This window comes from Pinus tabuliformis, chromosome 1_1, assembly GCF_031772625.1.
Source record: "Pinus tabuliformis cultivar Carrire ecotype Pingquan chromosome 1_1, CPIR1, whole genome shotgun sequence".
Taxonomy (NCBI): Eukaryota; Viridiplantae; Streptophyta; class Pinopsida; order Pinales; family Pinaceae; genus Pinus; species Pinus tabuliformis.
In genome coordinates this window covers 648,987,930-648,996,562 of record NC_142297.1, presented here as the reverse complement: position 1 = coordinate 648,996,562, position 8,633 = coordinate 648,987,930, and positions in this window count along the sequence as shown.

Sequence of the window (8,633 nt, the reverse complement as noted above, 5' to 3'; positions counted from 1 at the left end):
TGGGATAAGTTCCTCTTTGGTAGGGATACATGAACCATCTGGAGGCGCTTCATACACGTCAAACAAGCTTCTAGAAGACTCTAGAAATGACCACAAGTAACTTTTTTGGAGTGAAACTTGCGCCTTTTGACCTTTACAGGAGTACGCACCCACCCCTTTACATACAGAGCGTACAAATACGCAGGTATTGTGAACTTGGGTTGCATACACGCAGGTAAGGCTAAGAGAAACTGCGTACCAGAGATAATTGACTTTAAATGACTTTTCTCTCTTTCTTGAAGTTTGACATGAAGAGCAGAGGCATGAGACTTGCCAAGGAGGATAGTATGACAGTGGATGGAGCCATACTAACTGCAAATAGTCATGGTGACATTTTTTAGTGTAACACTCTTGATCATGCTTCTCAAGATAGAAGTAATGATCCATGTTACCTGCAACAATATGACATGACATTATAATATTAAACACAAGCATACATACCTCATTTTACCTTTAGGTCATCTACACTTCTTCCAACGCTTCCTTGATTGAAAAGTTATTCAATCCCTTGATCTACTTCATGGCATCATACCATCATCCCATGAATTCCATAAGTTAGAGTTCCTGATGAAACACTTGCTTCTTCTCTATATTAGTGAACCCTCCAATGAGGATTCCACCAGAGAATCTTGAGGATCTTGGATATCATCATCTGCCATATGTTTTCCTATTTGACTTGATGTATGATGAGTCTTGTCCTGGATGACTTCTTCTTTTCCTTCATGAGGTTCCCAAGAGTTATATCCTTCATGTTTGACTGTCATGGATTTTGTCCTTCATGATTCCCATGGTGATGTCACGAGCTCTTGATTCTAATGCTTTCATGATGCGACAATGCATGTTATTATCATGCTCATATCTATAACACAAGCTTATGGTAGGGCCATTTTGTGAGGGATACCATTTCAATCATAGTAGAGATTTGTTACTCTCTCTTTCCTTGGCCCTTTTTCTTTAGCTTCCTCCATCTATCCAGTGATATGAGCTTCCATAATATTTCAATAATCTTAGCTATACTATTTTGTCTTGTTTGAGGACCATACTTTTCTTTCCTTTATGCACATGTTTGAGTCCTTTATCTTTCAATACTTTTGTCATAAAATTAACTTTCTCTCTCTAGCATTGAGACCACAAATTGTTGAATGAGATAACCTTCTCATTCATGGATATTTTTTACCTTTCTTATTCGTTAGAACAATGATGATTATCTTATTATCATATTTCCTAGATCTCCCAATAGAGATCTCATGAAGACATTCCTTCATTCTTTTGATACCTTCAATCAGGTTTAAGTGATATGACCTTCTTCACTGCATTTTAGAGAGTATATCTTCTAGCATTTCATATCTCTCTTTTATGTCACCTCTCCTTCTACATAGGGATGACATGTCCTAGGAATGATTTCATATGACTTCTCTTCTGGGGATTATATCTATCCTCCTTTCTTACGTAAGAAATCTTGATGACCCAACCGACTTATAGATCTCCTTGCAAACACGAATTCATTTAACCGAACTTGATTATAAAATGAAATATACTTACTTGAGATACGAAGATAAAATCTTCACCTTGACTATGTTGGAAGTGGTTGAAGCAGATGCCTTAGATCTTCCTCTTGAATGATATTCTTTCAAATGAGAAATCCTTTCTTCAACAAAAAAGGTTGTTCCCTTTTTATGAGGATGATTTGATGCTTCCTTGGATGATATTCTTCTAGGGCAAGGAGATGATCCTTTCTTCTTTTTATAAGCTTGAATATGACATTGCCTTCTTGCGTTCAATATGCTTTGCCTTCTTTTGTAGTGTAGGTTAGAACTTGTTGGGTCCCTATAATACTAGTGATTACCCCATTACTATTGTAGTTATACCCATTATTTATATTGTTGTGCCCCATTACCCCCATATTGTTATTAATGTGCCCATAGAATCCCTCTATTGTTATTTTTGTGGCTTTATATTATTATTGTTAGGTCGGCTGGATTATATTGTGACTCCTTAGACTCCTATATATAGAAAGGAGGTTTTGTCATTTGTATCATCCAAGAATTGTTCATTTATGTAATGTAAAGGAGGTTGCCCCCTCGAAGAGGCTGAATTCTAAGGCGTTGATCTATCTTTTCTATCTTTTCTTGAGCTGGTTTCATAACATTTGGTATCAGAGCTTTGGATTCTAGGGTTTCGCTGCTCCAAACAGGTCATCGTGGAATTTTCGCTATAACTTTTTTTCTGTGACGTTTCAGAAGTCGCAAAAAAAACCCATTTGAGAAGAAATTGCGCTGAACCTTGGGTCCGAATTTCAGAGCTTTTCGCGCTATATTTCGGAGATATGATCTGAGGAAGTTGGTCTTTTTGCAGACTCCTGAATTACATTCAAAACAGGTGACCTGGGGAAAATCGTCATAACTTTCTTCTGAGCATCGGATTGAAATTTCGTAAGAAGGTACAGAAAGAGGACGGACTGTAGTTTTCTTTTATATATTTTTTAGAGTCAAAGGTTGAAACAGTGACTCGTGGCACTTCATACAAGTTCGCTCTACTGAACTAGTCTATAATCAGGTCACTGTGGGAGATTTGCATAACTCTTTCTTGGAGAATCCAATTTGGTTCAGACTTGTGGCATTGGAAAGAGGACATAGAAGGCTACTACAGGTCACAATTTCAGAACTGGATGATTCGAAATTACAGAGATACATCAGATTCAATATCAGGCTTCTACAAAGTGAAAAAAGGTGTGTAGTTTTTTTTTTTATTTTTGCATAAGCTTGGTTTGAAGGAATTCAAAGGGCATAGTAAAGCATTATTATCGGTAACTGATGCCCCGAGGAAAGAAAATGCAAACACCTAGTAAGGAACCTGAAAGCTCTAGCATGACTCATGAAGAAGAGGAAGAAATGCTACATGATATATCAAAATTACAAGAACAAGTGCAACAAATATCACGCTCACAAAAGCTAACAGATGCTAAGATAAATGGCGTGGAATCTAAGATAAAGGGAATGGAAGCTAAGATGGATGATCAGAAGACAGATTTGAGGACAGATTTGAAGACAAACATGGTAGATTTGAAGACAGATTTGACAAATTTTCTACAAGAAATACTTACTAATGGTGAAAAGGTAGTAAAGGAAACTCATGATGAGAACAAAAGAAATGTTAATCATGATTCCATAGACTCTAATGTTGGATCGAAGACCCACCATATTCCAAAAATCGATATGAGGAAGTTTGATGGCAAGGATCCCGCCACATGGATATTACAGATGGAGCAGTTCTTCGATCTCAATAATGTGCAAAACACACAAAAGGTACGTATGGCAACTTTATATTTGGAACCAAATCAGTTTGTATGGTATCAATGGCTTTGCTCTCGTAAACAATTTATCACTTGGGCAATTTTTACGGAAGAATTGATAGCACATTATGAGGATACAAAAAGCAACACTTTTTTTAGCCAATTGATAAGTCTCAAACAAAAGGGTTCAATAATGGAGCACATTGAGGAGTTCCAAAAATTGAACATAAGGGTAAAAGATATTCCAGAGGAGCATAGGATTGATGTGTTCATAGGGTCTTTAAAGGATAATATCCAACATGATGTTCGCCTTTGGGAACCTGATTCATTAGAGAAGGCATTCAGGTTAGCAAGAAAAATGGAAAGCAAAATTATGGCAACCAGGAAGCATACCACTCACAACTATAAAGACGGAAGTGTTGTTGCCCCTAGTCTTCCACAACCTATAAGGTTGACACCACAACAATTGGAAGAAAAAAGAGCAAAAGGGCTTTGTTACAGTTGTGATAGCAAATACACTAAAGGTCATAAGTGTGCTGAGAAGAAATTATTCTACATAGATTGTGAAGAGGAAGAAGAAAAGGAGCAAGAAAGGTCAAAAGAAGAGGATATACTCCAGGAACAAAGCCTAGATGAAGAACAAATAAATCCGACCATATCTTGTAATGCATTGGCGGGAATTACCACTCCTCAAACCATCAAGATAGAAGGACAAATCAAGAAGAAAAAGGTAATAGTGTTGATTGATTCAGGAAGCACCCACAATTTTATTCATTGTAGGGTAGCAAAAGAATTGAATTGCTTCCTATATCCAGCACCAGAGTGTCAAGTGATGATTGCAAATGGAGGAACAATAAATTGCTCTGGAAAGTGCCATAATATCAAGCTATCCATGGGAGAATATGTATTGACTAGCCCAATGCTTTCCATTCCAATGGGAGGTGCTGATGTTGTACTAGGAGTCCAATGGCTACAATCCTTGGGTACAATAGCTTTTAATTTTCAAGAACTTTTCATCAAATTTTCTGTGGAAGGAAAGGAAGTTGAATTAAGGGGTATTGCAGGGAAACCAGGAAAGATAATCAGCTCTAATGGTATGACAAAGCTTCTAAAAAAGGAGCAAAGAGGTGTAATTGCACAATTATGTTCGCTAGATGTTTCCACATTGGAATCATCTATTTCTCCAGATCTCCAAAAAGTCCTGGACAATCATTCCAAGGTATTTGAGACTCCCAAAGGTCTCCCACCTATGCGTGATCATGATCATGCTATTCATCTGATTCCAGGAAGTGTTCCTCCAAACATCAGGCCGTACAGATATCCCTATGTCCAAAAAAGTGAAATTGAACGTATGGTTGCAGAAATGCTAGAGGCTGGTATAATTCAACCGAGTCAAAGTTCTTTCTCTGCTCCAGTAGTATTGGTGCACAAGAAGGATGGATCATGGCGCATGTGTCCGGATTATAGGGAGCTCAACAAGCTCACTATTAAAGATAAGTTCCCCATTCCTGTCATTGATGAATTACTGGATGAATTGCATGGATCAATTTACTTCACCAAGTTGGATCTTCGTTCAGGATATCATCAAATCAGAATGAAGATTGAAGACATTCCGAAAACGGCATTTAGAACTCATGAGGGTCATTATGAATTTTTGGTCATGCCTTTTGGCCTTACCAATGCACCTTCAACATTTCAAGGTTTGATGAATTCAATTTTCAAACCATTCCTTAGAAAATTTGTGTTAGTATTTTTTGATGATATACTAATCTACAGCAAGTCTTGGAAGGATCATGTTGAACATGTTGACAGGGTGCTACAACTATTGGAGGAGAAACAATTATATGCAAAAAGATCCAAATGTTTCTTTGGAGTCCAGGAGGTGGAATATTTGGGTCATATTGTATCTCATGAAGGAGTTAAGGTAGACCCTAGCAAAATTAAAGCCATTAAGGAATGGAAAATCCCCACATCCATAAAGCATCTGCGAGGATTTCTTGGGTTGACAGGGTATTATCGCAAGTTTGTTAAGAATTATGGGAGAATAGCAGCACCTCTAACAACATTATTGAAGAAAGATGCATTTTCATGGACTCCGGAAGCAACAAAGGCCTTTGAACATCTTAAAGAGGCAATGTGCCAAGCACCGGTCTTAGCTACACCGGACTTCACAAAAACCTTTATTGTGGAATGTGATGCTTCAGGAAATGGAATTGGTGCTGTTCTAATGCAAGATGAAAGACCCATTGCTTTTGAAAGTCGTCCAATCAAGGGAAAGTTTTTAAGCAAAGCTATTTATGAGAAGGAAATGTTGGCAATACTCCATGCACTTAAGAAATGGCGACCCTACCTAATGGGAAGACACTTCAAGGTAAAAACGGATCATGATAGCCTTAAATACTTTTTAGAACAAAGATTATCCTCTGAAGAGCAACAAAAGTGGGTCACAAAGATGTTGGGTTATGACTTTGAAATCATCTACAAAAAAGGGAAGCAAAATGTGGTGGCAGATGCACTCTCAAGAAAGGATGAGGATGTGGAAGCATTGTTGTGTGCCATTTCTATTATCCAACCAGATTGGATAAACGAAGCAAGGGAGGAATGGAAGAATGACGAAGAAGTGTGGGCACTTATTCGAAAGCTACAACAAGATTCCAGTACGTCTGATACATTTAGCTGGAAAAATGATTCGTTATGGTACAAAGATCGCTTATACCTCTGTAAGAATTCCCAGCTAAAACAAAAGATTCTTATGGAATTGCACACTTCTCCCTTAGGAGGGCACTCAGGATTTTTAAAAACTTACCACAGGGTTAAGAAGGAATTTTTTTGGGATGGCCTTAAATCAGATATTCAAAAGTTTGTGGCGGAATGTTTGGTTTGCCAACAAAATAAAGTTGAAACAATTAAGACACCGGGTCTATTACAACCTTTATCCATTCCAAGCCAACGTTGGGAGGAGGTTTCAATGGATTTTATCACAGGTTTACCCAAGTCTGAGGGAAAGAGTGTCATCATGGTGGTAGTTGACAGACTTACCAAGTATGCACACTTTTGTGCATTATCACATCCATTTAAAGCCAGTACAGTTTCTACTGCATTTATGGAAACAATTCAAAAGCTACATGGAAACCCAAAGATTATTGTAAGTGACAGAGATCCCATTTTCACTGGAAATTTTTGGACAGAATTATTTTCTTGTCTTGGTACTCAGTTAGCTCATAGCTCATCTTATCATCCTCAATCTGATGGGCAAACTGAGATAGTAAACAAATGTTTGGAAGGATATCTTCGTTGCTTTGTATCTGATAAACAGACACAATGGGTCAAATGGTTGCCTCTGGCTGAATGGTGGTATAACACTTCCTTCCATACAGCAACAAAAATGACCCCATTTATGGCACTTTATGGGTATCAACCACCATCCATCACATCATATTTAAGAGAAAATTCTAAGGTTCAGGCAGTGGAACATCACATCGAACATCAACAACAAGTCCTCCAACTCTTAAAGGATAACCTCGTGTTGGCACAAAATAGAATGAAACAACAGGCAGATCAACATCGCAGTGAAAGAAGTTTTGATGTAGGTGATTGGGTATTCCTACGGCTACAACCATATAAGCAAATGTCCCTCAAGCAAGCTAAGAAGGATAATAAATTATCACCAAAGTATTATGGTCCGTACAAGGTGTTGCAAAAGATTGGTACTATGGCATACAAATTGGAGCTTCCTGCAGCTTCTCGATTGCACCCAGTTTTCCATGTTTCATGTTTAAAGAAGGTTATAGGCGACAAGCTCCCAGTTCAAACAATATTGCCAGAACTTGACGAGGAAGGAAAAATTATATTGGAACCGGAAGCAGTCACAGAAACAAGAACTCGACAGCTACGAAATCGATCAATTTCAGAGTATCTTATCAAGTGGAAGAACTTATCCGCTGAAGATTCCACATGGGAGGATGAGAATTTTATGCAGAAGTATCCAGAACTACTCAAGCGTTGAGGACAACACTTTTTTGAAGGAGAGGGGCATGTTGGGTCCCTATAATACTAGTGATTACCCCATTACTATTGTAGTTATACCCCTTATTTATATTGTTGTGCCCCCATTACCCCCATATTGTTATTAATGTGCCCATAGAATCCCTCTATTGTTATTTTTGTGGCTTTATATTATTATTGTTAGGTTGGCTGGATTATATTGTGACTCCATAGACTCCTATATATAGAAAGGAGGTTTTTTCATTTGTATCATCCAAGAATTGTTCATTTATGTAATGTAAAGGAGGTTGCCCCCTCGAAGAGGCTGAATTCTAAGGCGTTGATCTATCTTTTCTATCTTTTCTTGAGCTGGTTTAACAGAACTACTTCTAGGATTTCAACTTGTTCCAAGATGATGTGATCTTTTATTTTAGGGTCCTTTGAGTTACCTTGCTTTGTAGACATCTTGATAAGAGTCTTAGTGGCCTTTTGATGATGACTGTTGGGGAAAAATTCTTGCTATTGTAGACTGTTAATTGTAGACTTGATCCTTCAATCTTGACAAAACCCTTCAACTTGCATTGATGCCCTTCTTGAATATTGATCCTTGAATGTCTCTTTTGTTTCCCTTCCTTTTACTTCAGCACCTTAGCTCTGATACCATGTTGAATAATCTAGGGCAATGTAGATAATGAGATTATTCTTCTCATGATAAATATTTGTGAGTTATTTAACTTTACTTCTTAGCACAATATTCACTTGTTATTATTATTAGAGTTTGTCTTCTTAGTTCATCAAATAGCTACCAAAACAAAGAGACAAGAACACAATATATTTGGCTTTATTCTAGGGCCAAAACCTCTCCCTCTTTGGGGAGGAAAACTCATAAAAAATTATTCTTATAGAGATTCCAATTGATGAATACCAAGACCATGACCCTTAACTTATGATTCCACTCCAAGGCCAAGACACTAATCCTATTCTTCATTTTTTTTAGATCATCATTACTTCTTCCTCATCATTGTTCCATCATCACTTAGATCATTGCAACCTTCTCACCAAAATCATTTCTACACCACCATCATTACTGTTACATCATTATTGCACCTTATTGCACTACCACCAAGATATTCATTAGAATACCACTGATACCAAGATTGTGACTGGGATCATCACTGTGTCTAGAAGGTATGACGAGACTGTATGATCACTAAGATCCTCTTCATCATGAATACACCAAGACTATGAGATATTATTACTGCGACTGTGTTTATAGTATATATGTCAACATATATATTGAAATCATTCTTATAATTAT